This window comes from Symphalangus syndactylus, chromosome 13 (assembly GCF_028878055.3).
Source record: "Symphalangus syndactylus isolate Jambi chromosome 13, NHGRI_mSymSyn1-v2.1_pri, whole genome shotgun sequence".
In the NCBI taxonomy this organism is placed as follows: domain Eukaryota; kingdom Metazoa; phylum Chordata; class Mammalia; order Primates; family Hylobatidae; genus Symphalangus; species Symphalangus syndactylus.
Genome location: NC_072435.2, coordinates 91,551,152 through 91,564,930, shown reverse-complemented (window position 1 = coordinate 91,564,930; position 13,779 = coordinate 91,551,152). Strand labels below are relative to the sequence as shown.

Genomic DNA, 13,779 nt, shown 5'->3' with positions numbered 1-13,779 from the left:
ACCTGCTCATGTGGTGGACATGTGTGTGGGATTTTAGCTGCATCTGAAGTCACGAAGGTAGTCACTAGCCCTTGAATAGCTTTACCCTCCCCACATGCCTATGTCTCGCTCACATTTTTGTACAATGGACATCAAGTCTAGCTGCATATGATGGTTATGGTGCCAAATGCAGATGGATTCTAAGTATACAGCACCTCTAATAAAGTTATTTTTAACAGGAAGTAAAAATACAGTGGTGTTAAGGTAAAAGTGCAAGCACAAGCCCTCTCACCTCTCATTCAATGTCTTTTTAAACCAAACCCGACTTGTAGACAAACAACTGTAAGTGGAACACATTTTAAAACAGCTTGGTGTTCCTGGTGGGTACTGTTATTTCCAAAACTTGCAAAAATAAGACAGTGAGTGATTTCAAAACTTAACAGTCTTCTCATAATGCCTCATATTTAGAACAGGTTTTTAAATTAACCGTCAAGATGCACTGAATAAATGGGCAAAATAACATTAAAACTGTCATCAAGGGGCAGACCAACCATTCATTCATTCCTGTCCAGGGAATGGTGTTATGCAAAGACCACCAAAAGCATCTGACGGAAGAGACTGGCTGTTGGTGGCATCAGCATCAAACATCAATCTGCACCCCAAAGCATCCTCACTGCCCTTAATTCCCATGTGGGCATCTGCCATCCACTGGCTTGGGCAGTCCCTTTTTGAAAGGTCATATACAACTTATTACTCTACCTGCTCTTCCAATAATTGTTCAGCGTGAATATATTAACTGTACAAAATAACAGCCAGATCCTGCTTTAGAGGATCTTTTTTTTTCCCTTCTGAAAGAAAATCGTGGCTCACACCTGTCATCCCTGCACTTTGGGAGGCCAAGGCAGACAGATCACGAGGTGAGGTGTTCGAGACCAGCCTGGCCAACATCTCTACTAAAAATACAAAAACTAGCCAGGCATGGTAGCGCACACCTATAGTCCAAGCTGCTTGGGAGGCTGAGGCAGGAGAATTGCTTTAACCTGGGAGGCAGAGGTTGTGGTGAGCAGAGATCACGCCACTGCACTCCAGACTGGGCAACAGAGTGACACTCTGTCTCAAAAAAAAAAAAAAAAAAAAAAAGGGAAAGAGAAAGAAAGAAAAAGAAAATTGCCCCTTTCATTAGGTAAAATATTTGAATCATCTGGTGCATGTCTGATCTTCTACATCAAGGTCCTAAAGTTTCTCCTTTCTGAAAGACAAACTACTAGGCTTTAATATTTAGGTTTTAAAAAAACACACAAAGGATGTGGCAGAGGCTGAATGAAGATGCTGTTCTTGTGGTTCAGCTCTGATTGAAATCAAAGCAGGGCAACGAGCTTGAGAGCCGTGACCCCCAATCCTTTGAGAATTCACAGTACACTTGAGTCATCTGATTCAAGATGTCTTCAAGCAGCATATAGTTTTGTCATTAAAGTAATACACTTTAAGAAAATTTTAACACTCTTCAGATTACTTCATTTGTCATCAATCCAGCATTGAGAACTAATGGTACAGCAACTAAAGGGGTGAATTAAGTGAGGACAGAAACGCCAAGTGGCTGACTGGCTCTTCTGTTTTTGCCTCAACTATCTAAGATGAACTCAGTCCATCTATGGGCATTTTTGCACTGGGCTATGCATGCAGCAAAGATATGACAACATCTCTCTGCCTGGAGTTTAATCAGTTCTAACCCTCACTCGGGTGTCACTTGGAGCATTTCAAGGCATTTGTTCAAAACTGATTTTTCAAAAAAGAAAAGAAGAGCTGGGTGTAGTGGCTCAAGCCTATAATCCCAGTGGATTACAGAGGGGAGGCTGCGATGGGAAGATCACTTGAGCCCAGGAGCTCGAGGCTGCAGTGAGCTATGATTGCGCCACTGCACTCTGGCCTGGGTGACAGGGCAAGATGCTGTCTCTAAAAGAAAAAAAGAAAAGAAACCATCCAATGCCCTCTGGTCTAAATGATCAGTAGCTGGGGCTTGAAAAAATCTACAGGAATGTTAGCAGAAATAAATTCCCTCCCACTGCTCACGAATTCTAGTTGCCAGAGGGTTTCAAGATCATACAAGGAAACTGAGGTACTGTACCTCACATACAGTCCCAAAGATAATACTAAATGGTTTGGTCCCCTCTCTGTATGTTCATAATGGGATGTGCTGAGATGATCAGGAATCTATACTTTCTTCTTTCCTGCAAATTCTGTAATAAATCCAGGTTCTCTCTTGACTTCTCACTGTGAAACGATGATTCTTCAAGGGTGGAGACAGTTAGTAAACATTCACTTATGCTCCCACCCTCTGCACGGAACCAGGGCTTTAATCCTACATGGGCAGTGACTCTACAAAGAGGAGCAACACCAACTAAAGTCACCTATTGTCCCATTCTCTCAGACACAGACCTCCCTCTTGCAGCCTACATCTATAAAGGTGCATACACACTCCTCACCTTCCAGGGCATAGCCCTTTCATCTGTGAATCAACTCCAACAAGAATTTGCATCTGAGCCTCTAAAGGTGAGCCTTCCAAACTCCAATAAGGGGATGAAGAGGGGAAGTGACATTTCCAGTTCAATGAGCGTTAACCAGAGAAATATTCTTAACTTTTAGTGTTAGGGAATCATTCTAACATTTACACCTCCTTTTCTTGCTTAATAGAATTGTATGATCTTCCTGGGCCTCAGGATCATTAATTCTGAGGATGACGACAACTTACAGGTCCAGGCAGAGGCGAACTCCTACTGTTGATTCCCACAGAGAATTCCTGCAGTTACCCTAGAAGAAATTTCGGGCTTATTTTGATGTTGCTGCTGCTGCTGTTGTTGTTGATGTAATCTCTCTATTCTGACAATTAAGTGCAAGGAGAAAAATCTTAATCATACATTCCGCTTAATCAAGGTTTGACTATCAACAAATTGCTCCTTGGCAAAACCCAGCTGAAATTTATTAGGAGACCTAGTCCTCCTCCACCAAAAAACAGTTTAGGTGTTTAGTCATTCAAGTCTTCATAATCACGTAAGCAGAATCTTTTGTTATTTCCAAACTCAATCAGAAACATCATTAATTTCAAAAAGGTACAGATGGAAGCTACATACACAGGTTTTACTACAAGAAGGACCCTGAACTGTGGATCTTATAGGTTAAAAACTGGTTATCCAAGGGAACTACGAAAACCTGATCAACTGAAGTCTTTATCTTTAATAAAGGACTAATGATGGTTGCTCTACAATGATTAATTCTATAGCCATTGAGATTCTTTCAACATATCCTATCCCATGAATAACTTTACTGTTAACCCACCACTCAGTATAGTAACACTGATACCAACAATAGGGCCAAATCTTGTCCTCCAGGATACTAGCAAACTAACCTCATTTCTATATATCTACTTTTCTTGCAAGTCTCAACAAAAAGTATGGGAAGTGGCATAGAGGAGCTTTTTGTCTGTCTTTATGGGTTTTCTTTTTGAGACATAGTCTCGCTCTGTTGCCCAGGCTGGAGTGTAATGGCACAATCTTGGCTCACTGAAAGCTTCACCTCCCGGGTTCAAGCAATTCTCCGGCCTCAGCCTCCCAAGTAGCTAGGATTACAGGCGTGCACCACCACACTCAGCTAATTTTTGTATTTTTAGTAGAGATGGGGTTTCACCATGTTGGCCAGGCTGGTATCGAACTTCTAACCTCAAGTGATCTGCCCGCCCCGGCCTCCAAAGTGCTGGGATTACAGATGTGAGCCACCGCGCCCAGCCTGTCTTTATGGTTTAACCAAGAGATCTGCATGTTATTAATCCAAGTAACTCATTGTCTAGGAAAGAGATGGACATATGCATAGCAACAAAGGGCTTTATCAAGTCCAAGGGCAAAACAAGGTGAGGTTATATTGACAAGCTCCCCCACCCCACCCCCGCTTCAGATTATTTTTAATTCATTGAGTGCCAGGTATTATACAATACCTGCATTTGAGGAACTGAGGAAATGTGCTGAGATAATACAAAGGATGAGAAAAATTGATGCAGGCCCAGAGCGAGCTCACAGACTGATGGCACCACAGACAGGCAGCACATGACATACACACGCGCAGGCATCCCCCAATATCCAAATTGAACAGGGCCGCAGTTTCGGACAGTAACTTCAGATCACAAGGGATGCCATGCTATCGCATCTATTTGGTTCCTGGGTTTTGGAGAAAATAGCATTAATGAATAATGAGGGGCACCAGCCCTATCTTCAGAAGACGTCTCTAAAACTGTCTAGTTCCTGGCCAGGCATGGTGGCTCATGCCTGTAATCCTAGCACTTTGGGAGGCCGAGGCGGGTGGATCACGAGGTCAGGAGTTCTAGACCAGCCTGGTCAGCATGGTGAAACCCCGTCTCTACTAAAAATACAAAAATTAGCCAGGCGTGGTGGCGCATACCTGTAGTCCCAGCTACTTGGGAGGCTGAGGCAGAAGAATCACTTGAACCCAGGAGGCTGAGGCTGCAGAGAGCCGAGATCACTGCACTCCAGCCTGGGCGACAGAGCGAGACTCCATCTCATGTTCCTGTGTTTGGGTAACAAGAATTTGGAGGCAGAGAATTCAGGTAATGAGGCAACCTGTAAATAAAGCCTGTGGCGGCCAGGCATGGTGGCTCACACTTGTAATCCCAGCACTTTGGGAGGCTGAGGCAGGCGGATCACTTGGGGCCAGGAGTTTGAGACCAGCCTGGCCAACATGGCGAAACCCTGTCTCTAATAAAAACACAAAAATTAGCAAGGTGTGGTGGCACAAGCCTGTAATTCCAGCTACTTGGGATGCTGAGGCAGTAGAATCTCTTGAACCCACATGGTGGAGGTTGCAGTGGCCCAAGATGGTGCCACTGCACTCCAGCCTGGGCAACAGGCCAAGACTCCATCTCTCAAAAAAAAAAAAAAAAAAAAAAGCTTGTGGTAAGGGCTCTGAAGGCCAGGAGCAGATGACTGAGGGAGATCTACTCTAGGTGACAGGAAAGGCTTCCCCAAGAAAAGATGGTGGAGCTGAGTATACTAAAAGACACCTACAAATTGGTTAGGCATGGAGTCTGAAAAATAGAGAGGTCGGGGGAAAATTCTGTCAGCATTGACAAAGACCCAGTGGACAGAGGGCAGAGGACACCTTAAGCATTTGAGGAACTGAGGAAAAGCTAGTTTGGCTGGCCCAAATCACATCTTGCAGCTTGAGTTAGGGGTTTTGGTCTTTATCCTAAGCTGAAGCCACTAGAAGATTTTTCAGTAGAAGAATGACCTGGTCAGATCTGTGTTTTGAAAGGATTGTTCTAGCTCCTGGGGAGAGAAGGGATCAGAGGGGGTACAGGGGAATGTGAGAACCGTCAAGATACAGCAGTGGGGGCAGACAGCACTTTCAAAGACTATCAGAAAGAAGGAGGAGGAATTTAACCAGGTGACCAAACTCTTATCTGGCACTACAGAGCACCCAACTCAGAGTCACTGATGTCCCCAAGAATGAGGTGGCTGTAGGTCATTAGAAATCAGTGCTGCCTGTCACAAACCTCAAAAGACTAGGAGGATAGGAAGCATGGCAGCTAATACTGGCCTTCCACTGAAGTGTTCCTTATTCAGTAAGGGGCCAAAATGGAATTCAAGGGGAAACTTATGGGGAGCCCCCTTTTCCACCACAAAATAGCTGTTTAAATTACTGCATAGGTCTATAAGTCAGATGTTTGGAGTTGACAGCAAAAATTCATATCACACTTTCACAACTCTTAGAAGTCCTTTCCTCCAAATATAGTAGTACACAAATAGGGCTTCTGACTTGAAAGGGAGTATCTCAGCTTCTCCACTTCAATCCTTTTTTTTTTTTTTTTTTTTTGAGACAGGGTTTCACGCTGTTACCCAGGCTGGAGTGTAGTGGTGCAATCATGGTTCACTGCAGCCCAGACCTCCTGGGTAGCTGGGACTACTGGCATGCGCCACCACATCCAGCTAATTTTTAGCAGAGATGGGGTCTCACTATGTGACCCAGGCTGGTCTCAAACCCCTGGGCTCAGCTGATCTGCCTGCTTCAGCCTCCCAAAATGCTGGGATGACACATGTGAGCCACTGCACCCAGCCTCCACTTCAACTACTTTACCATCAGGCTAGAGAAACTGAGGTCTGGGAAGATTAACTAATATCCTCTCATCCCAATTAGTCTTAAGGTAATACATTTTTCCTAAAGCACACATATTACTTTTGGTTAAATATTTTGTGGATATCAGGTAATACAGAAAGGATTTTTCTTTTTCCTCTTACTGTATGATGAGGAAATCTACACATTCTGATTTATTTTTAACTAAGCAGATTAAATAAAATACCACAATATTTTATCAAGGTATTCTGAAGTTTAAGAATCTATATGGTAGAATCATGAAACAGCCATAACGGAATTTTGTAAATGGCCAGGGATAATGAGACCCCATTTCTACAAAAAACAAAAATATTAGCCAGAGGCCAGGCATGGTGGCTCACTCCTGTAATCCCAGCCCTTTGGAGGTGGAGGCAGGCAGATCACTTGAGGCCAGGAGTTTGAGACCAGCCTGGCCAATATGGCGAAAGCCCATCTCTATTAAAAATACAAAAATTAGCCAGGCACGGTGGCACATGCCTGTGATACCAGCTACTTGGGAGGCTGAGGCATGAGAATTGCTTACACCCAGGAGGCGGAGGTTGCAGTGCACCAAGCTCGCACCACTGTACTCCAGCCTGGGCAACAGAGCCAGACACTGTCTCAAAAAAAAAAAAATTAGCCAGGTGTGGTGGTGCACACCTGCAGCCCTATATGCTTAGAAGACTGAGGCAGGAGGATCACCTGAGCCCAGGAGTTTGAGGCTGCACTGAGCTATGACAGTGCCAGTGCGGTCCAGCCTGGGTGACAGAACCAGGCTCTGTCTCTAAATATATAAGCCAAAAAACACTTGGGGATATGGAAATATTGTCTCTTTGGGCAGGGTTACATGTATGTATACAATAACACTTAAGATCTGTGCATTTTAATATATGTAAATCATACCTCAACTTAAAAAAAAAAGAGAGGGGAAGATACCAAGAGCCTCGTTTTCTTTATTGCTTAGAATACAGGAGCCCTAGCTTCATCAGTCTTAAGAGAAGGTCTCCAACAGAAGGAATAAGTCCTCGTGCTCTATAGCACTGCAGGATGCCTATAATACTATATAGTTTCAATCAGCTAGAAGGAAGATAATGAATGTTCCCAACACAAATAAATCATAAACATTTGTGATGATGGATCTAATTACTATAAATGATACATATGTAAAAAAATCACTATGTACCCCATAAATATGTACATTTATATCAATTTAAAAAAATGAGAAGGTATCCAGATAAGTGTTTTATACGTATCCCATCACTCCCATATTACACATGGATATTCAGAAATTGTTTTAGCTATAGAAACTTTAAGCACATTTATGATACTATGTGCTTTAGATCCTTGTTTTAGAGCGTGCAAGTAAATTCATTTCAGTCTAATTCAAATTGGAATACACTAACATAACATCATCTAAATTTCTTTAAAAATATACAAGTAAATTTCTCAGCCATGTTATAAAGTAATCTTATTTAATTCTTAGAAAAATGTAGTAATTACTTTCCAGGAAATGTAAATTAATACATAGCAATAGTCAATGACTTTATTCCTAGTGGGAATTCAAACCAAATCACAATTTATTGAAATGACTAGTTCAAAGTTTATTTTAAAACTGCTGACATATATGTAAATCTCCAGTAATGGATGAAAGGCCATTTTTATTTTGGTTTCAGGCAGGAACCATGGGGAGTAGAATTTCTGCACAGAATAGTTATTTAAAAGACTGAGTAATCTACCATTTTTGAAGACATTTAGAATTTCACAGAAGGTTACACACACACACACACACACACACACAGCTAATTTTATTTACTGGGGCTGCTCTATAAGTGGCAAAACTAGAGTTTTCATGGTCTCACTGCCATGGTTTCAACCAAAAGGCTGAATGACCTCAATTCAAAGTGGCTATGAACAACAGCAATCTTGAGCTAAAAATCAATTTAAAACACCAACTTCAAAGTGTGGAAACTCCACTGATAGAAAATGAAACAGTAATAGGAGTTGTTAAAGTATACAAAACTCACCTTCCTCTCCCTTCATAGTTGGATAATTTCAAGGTGTATTTTCAGTTTAACCTGGTTTCTCTTCTTTCATCATTTAACATTCTATTTTGATGTGTAGTGCCCTGTACTTCCTGTTACTACATCTTGATATTCTACTGCAAATCATGACTCATCCTTAAATCACAGAGAAACTCATCAAAATCCAAAATTTCACAGCACATAGGAACTCAGTCTTTCGAGAGGGCAGCATTCTTAGAACATTACTTGAACCACAGACGACAAAAAACACTGAACAAGTCTATGAAGAAATTATGTCAATCCATGGTTGAGCCATCACATTTATTAGATCAATAAATAGAAGCTCTATGTGATAATTTCGGTCTCAGTACTAATTATTCAAATGTGTTACATGATATGTTAAGTGAAAAAAGTTATAAAACAGTAAGTACAGTGTGCTTTCAATTAAAAATGGTATGTGCATGTGTGGATGTACATAGACACACATACGCATTTTTTTAAAACTGGACAATTACACACCAAAATGTAAACAGTGGAATTATGGGAGATTTTTTTTATAGCAGTTTTCTGTATCTTTGTAAGGCAATTCACGTTAATATTTTTTACAGTAGAAAAAATCAACCAACCTTTAGAAGACACTATTCTGCTAGCATGGTCTCAAAGTGTGTTATAAGTCAATTTATACAGGCAAAGAGGAATTAAAGATAACTAGGACATAAAAAACTTTCGCCTGAAACACACAAGAAAATCTGACAAAAATAGAATCCCCTTCCCTTCATCTGTGTATTTATGTACAGAACCTTAGGAAAGGGTCAGAAGACAGTCATCTGGGCTCTACAGCCAGAACAAAGCCAGAATGGACAGACAGCCCATTTCTTTTAAACTTTAATGAGACAGCTGGTGCAGAGGTTCACACCTGTAATCCCAGCTATTGCGGAGGCTGAGGTGGGAGGATCACTTGAGCCCAGGAGTGCAAGGCCAGCCCTGGCAACATAAACAATTAAAAAAATAAAGTTTCATGAGGAAGTCCAGGTCTGGGAAACACGGAGACGACTGAGTCATTCCTTAGAATTGGAAGGGAACAAAACTAACGATTAGTAAGCAGCAACTCACCCTCAGTGAAAAAAGACTCTACTCCAGGAAGTCACATTCTTGGATAGTTTTCTATGAAGTGTTTTGGGTTGTCATCAGGTCATGTTTTGCAACATTTCACAGCACCATATTGGTCTTCTGAATCAGATAGATATATGAATATAATTGGGTACCACAGAACACACAAAATCTAATATCTGACAGCTAAGAAGGGAATATTTTAATTTACATACACTGCCTGGAAGTCCTTTAAGACCAATTTCAGGAAAAGATTCACGTTCCAAAAAGTTACCACAAATATAAATTTTAATATATGACCTCAGCGTTACATGTACTGTATATTAGCACTTTTGACTTATTTAATTTTTTATATAAGAAAAAGAGGAGGTCTTTAATAAATGTTTAGGTAACTTCAAAACTCAAACGGAGTTGGCAAATCACTGCTCTCCCCTATCTGGACTATGGCCATTCTGGTCTCAACAGCACTGGTACCAAGTGCATGAAGATGCCATACTTGCAGAGTTTCAGAGATGGCCTAATTCAGGACATAAAGGGTACACCATCACAATGTCACCATCTGTATGTCACTCTATTATTGCATGTTACTGACCAAAAAGAGAAAGAGAAAATTCATGAATGCTATGTTATGTACGTGGCCAAAATTACAGATGATAACTTTTAAATGTCCTATTTGTTGACTGAATGTGTGTTAAAGAGCTTTCATCATCTTCATCATCATTAAAGTAAGATTTTTCTCAATCCACTATAGACATTTTGGGCCAAAAAATTCTTTCTTGTGCATTGTTGACTGGTTAGCAGCAACCCTGGCGTCTACCCTCTAGAAGCCAGTGCACCCCCTTAGTTATAACAACCAAAAACGTCTCCAGATATTGCCAAATGTCTCCTGGGAGGTAAAATTACTCCTAGTTGTGAACCACTAACATAAATGAACCTATGTGTCCCAAATAATTACTTAGAAGGAAGAATTCTAAATACTTCCTTTTTTATTTAAAGGAAATGTACTCTGGAGAGAGTTTACAACCTCTATTCTTAAGGAACACTCATGCAAAATGTATGAGGTCTTGTAAGTCTTTTTTCTTACCTATTATATAAGTTTTGTTAGCCTACTCATAGCTTTCAATGCTACAATTTATTGAGCACCTACTCTGTGACAGGCATAGCATTAGGGACATCCTGTACTCATGTCCACTGACTCATACCCTGGTCGAGCTGTTCGGGCTGTTTTTAGGACACACTTTGCCACCGTAAAAGAACTGCCAACACCTTAAAAGCAACATGTCTTTGTCAATAAAGGGGCCCCATCGTTCCAATCAGGTTCCTTTTGACCCTTTTTAGTAACTCCACACATTTCTAGGCAAAATTTAAATTAAAAAAAAAAAAAAAAAACACTTTTAGAGGGCAGAAGGCCTTTGCTATATTTGGCATAGAAAGGCCATCACTTTTCAAACTCAAGGCAGGATCATTACTGGAAACTCTAAGAACACTTATGGACAGTCTCCTTAACTGCCTGACCCATGTGCCCTCATAACACAATTTGTAATTTTATCATCCTCATAAATTGAAACTCCTAACTGACCTTTTCCAAATAAATGAGTGCCATGGCGAGAGAGAAAGAAAAAGAGATCAGAGGGTATTTTGTAAGGCTCACAAATCGATTTCAGCTCAAGAATAGATGCCTGGAACATGCTCCACACCCCCCCCACCCCCAAAGACAAGCACAGATGGAGAAGATGGGTGTGTGTGAGCTGCTTATCTCCCCCAGCCCCTCAACACACATACACACGCGGGAAAGAAAAACCTGCAAATCTGAAATCCAAAATGGCCAAAGTGACTTCAAAGTTTTCAAGACATGTCCTGAAAAGGCTCGCTGGGCGGCTGCACCCCTAAGAAAATAAAGCCATAACTTGTCTCCTTCCCCAGCGCCGGGCTCCCAGGCTGACAGTGGCTGCACAAAACCCCTCCTGTGCCGAGCAGCGGAAACTCCTAATGAGATTAGTTGGTGTGTGTGCAGACATTACTTAGCAATGACTAAGGGGGCTCTCTCTTCCTGCAGCAGCCAGTGGAAAATTCAAGGAACTTTTTCCCCCTGCAGCAGCAGAATCCCTTTAACCCTCTCCCCAGCCAACTCCAAAAACAACTCAGCCTCCCCCTTCCCCGCCACCCTCAGGCTGGAGGACTGGGGTGGGGGGAGTTAAAGACCGGCCAGGGGCTTTCAAAGGAGGGAGGGTAGGAGGGGGCTGGCGGGGAAGGGGTGGGGGACCCCTCGAACACTACAAAGGAAACTGTAAAAGGCACAAATACATAAACCTGAGAAGGAGCAAACCACAGTTTCTTTGTGAGCTCCTCTAGTGAGTCATTTTCAAGATGCTGTCTGCTGCCAGTTTCAAAGCGGAAGCGCATGGCAATTAGTCTTGCCGTTTCCAGACAAGCCAGAAACTCTCCCGACACTCGTTTTTTTTTTTTTCTTTCTAAAAAGCCCCTTTTGCAGTTTCTGAAATAACATTTCTTGCTTCCACCTCCACCCGCCGCCTAACTGCAGCTTGTCCCTAGGATGATTCGGTTCAGAAAATATAACAAAACTGAGACCTTTTATTTTTGCTTTTTAACTACTCCAAAATCTTAATCCCGCCTCCCCAAAAGTTACAGTAGCGTCACAGGCCAACGTTGAGTTCGAAGGTAAACAGGGATGGGGAGTGGAAGGGGCCCCAAGATCATTTCTTGCCCCGTCCTTCTCCAAAACCATGCCCAATAAAAACCACCGGCTTTTAAATGTCCGACCGGGCGTGCGCCTGGGGCGGTGACCTGGGCGGGGGTCACCTGCCAAGCGAGAGTGGACGCAGCCCCCAGCCCCACACCTTCGCGACCCATGCCCTCCGCCGCCCTCTCCATCCCTGTCTTCCTCCCTGGATCCGAGCACCGGTGCCCTTTGCCCACTCGAGGGCAGCCTGACTGCGGTCCCAGCTGGAAGGTCGGCGGTGGTCCAGCCTCCAGGCACTCAGCCTGCTGCGGCCACGGTTCTTCCCAGGGACCCGAAGTCTCGCCGTCCCCCGCTCCCCGCGCTGCCTGCAGCGGGGCCCTGGGCGAGCTCCCAGGGTTGCACGCCCGGCGCCCCTTCCTCTGGGCTCGCAGAGCAGCCCCAGGGAGGGGAGCCGCGGGCGCAGGGTCCCCGCAGCCCCGGGCCCGGCGCGAGCCCGGGCGACGGCGGTGGCAGCGACGCGGGCGCAGGAGCATCCGCGGCGCCCCCTCCCCGCGGCCGGCCCTCCAGCGCGGACGCACCGCCACCGCCACCCCCACCCCAGCCCGCAGCCCACCCCGCGGCGCCCCCCGCCCCACCCCCACCGCGCCCAAGAAAAGAAAGAAAAAAGGAAAACACCCCCAAAGAAACTTTCTAAGTGTCCGAGCAACAGGCAGAAGCCCTGTTACCTACCCAGATGTGGGGAAGTCTTCTTCGGGGGGAATTTCTAGGAGGACCCGGGCGAAAGCCCCCGACTTTCCATGCTGACAGGCGTCTGCAGACGGTCTGTGGCTCTTGTAATGAGATCCTGATTTTTCCCCCTTTTTTTCTTTCTCTCGCTCCTCTTTTTTTTTCCCCTCTGGTGTGTGTGAGAGCAGGAAGTTGGAGCAGTCAGGCCGAGCCGGCTCACTTCCTTTACTGCATTATTCCCCAGGCGGTGTGCAGTCTGTGTAAACAGGCTTTTCCGCCCCGCGCCGCGCGCCCCGGCCGCGGCTGTGCGCCGGGGCTGGACGCCCAGGCCCGCGCCTCCCCCGCCGCCCCGGCCCCGCGCACGCCCCGCACCGCCCCCACCCGCCCCGCTTCCTGCGCGGCCACCCCGGGGAGGAGCCTCCGACCCGCGGCGACTCCGCGCGCCCGCAGCCCCTCCCCACGGGGAGAGGGGTCCGCCCGTAACCCACAGAAGCCGCCGCGCTTCCCGGGACGCCTGGGATCCCTCCTCACCTCAACCCCTGGGGGTCGAGCGCGCGGGGCACCACAACGGGGTCGTGCCCTGCGCAGTTGGCCCGGGAGGGGGGTCCCGAGGTGGGAAGGCGGCTGGACTCGCTGTTTCCCATCCGCTGGGATGGAAGAGTTGGGGGGCAGAGGGGAATCGGGAGTGGGGTTCAGGGTTTGGTTGCTCTGGGCAAAGGACTGCTTTTCCTGTGGGTGCGGGCACAGTTTCCGCCTGGGGTTGGAGATGGACACCGTTCCTGTCTGGGTTTTCGATGTTTTAAAAGCCAGCCCTCGGCCGGGCGTGCTGGCTCACGCCTGTAATCCCAGCACTTTGGGAGGCCAAGGCGGGTGGATCACCTAAGGTCAGGAGTTCGAGACCAGCCTGGCCAACATGGTGAAACCCCGTCTCTACTAAAAATACAAAAAAAAAAAAAAAAAGAAAAAACAATTAGCCGGATGTGGTGGTGGATCCCTATAATCCCAGCTACTTGGGAGGCTGAGGCGAGAGAATCGCTTGAACCTGGGAGGCGGAGGTTGCAGTGAGCCGAGATCGCCCCATTGCACTCC

General features: G+C 45.1%; 1 protein-coding gene across 6 annotated transcripts in view; it reads right to left on the bottom strand.

The window, feature by feature from the left end:
- ELK3 (ETS transcription factor ELK3) overlaps positions 1-13,033 on the bottom strand; it is a 76,016-nt gene extending 62,983 nt beyond the window's left edge. For 3 of the 6 annotated variants that reach the window (XM_055239358.2, XM_055239359.2, XM_055239360.2), the window contains exon 1: positions 12,694-13,026. The gene's annotated coding sequence lies outside the window, so the exon portion shown is untranslated. Of the gene's footprint in view, positions 1-9,266; positions 9,384-12,693 lie in introns of all 6 variants that reach the window. The other 3 variants (XM_055239357.2, XM_055239355.2, XM_055239361.2) reach the window with 3 other exon arrangements.
- Between the last annotated feature and the right edge of the window lie 746 nt (positions 13,034-13,779).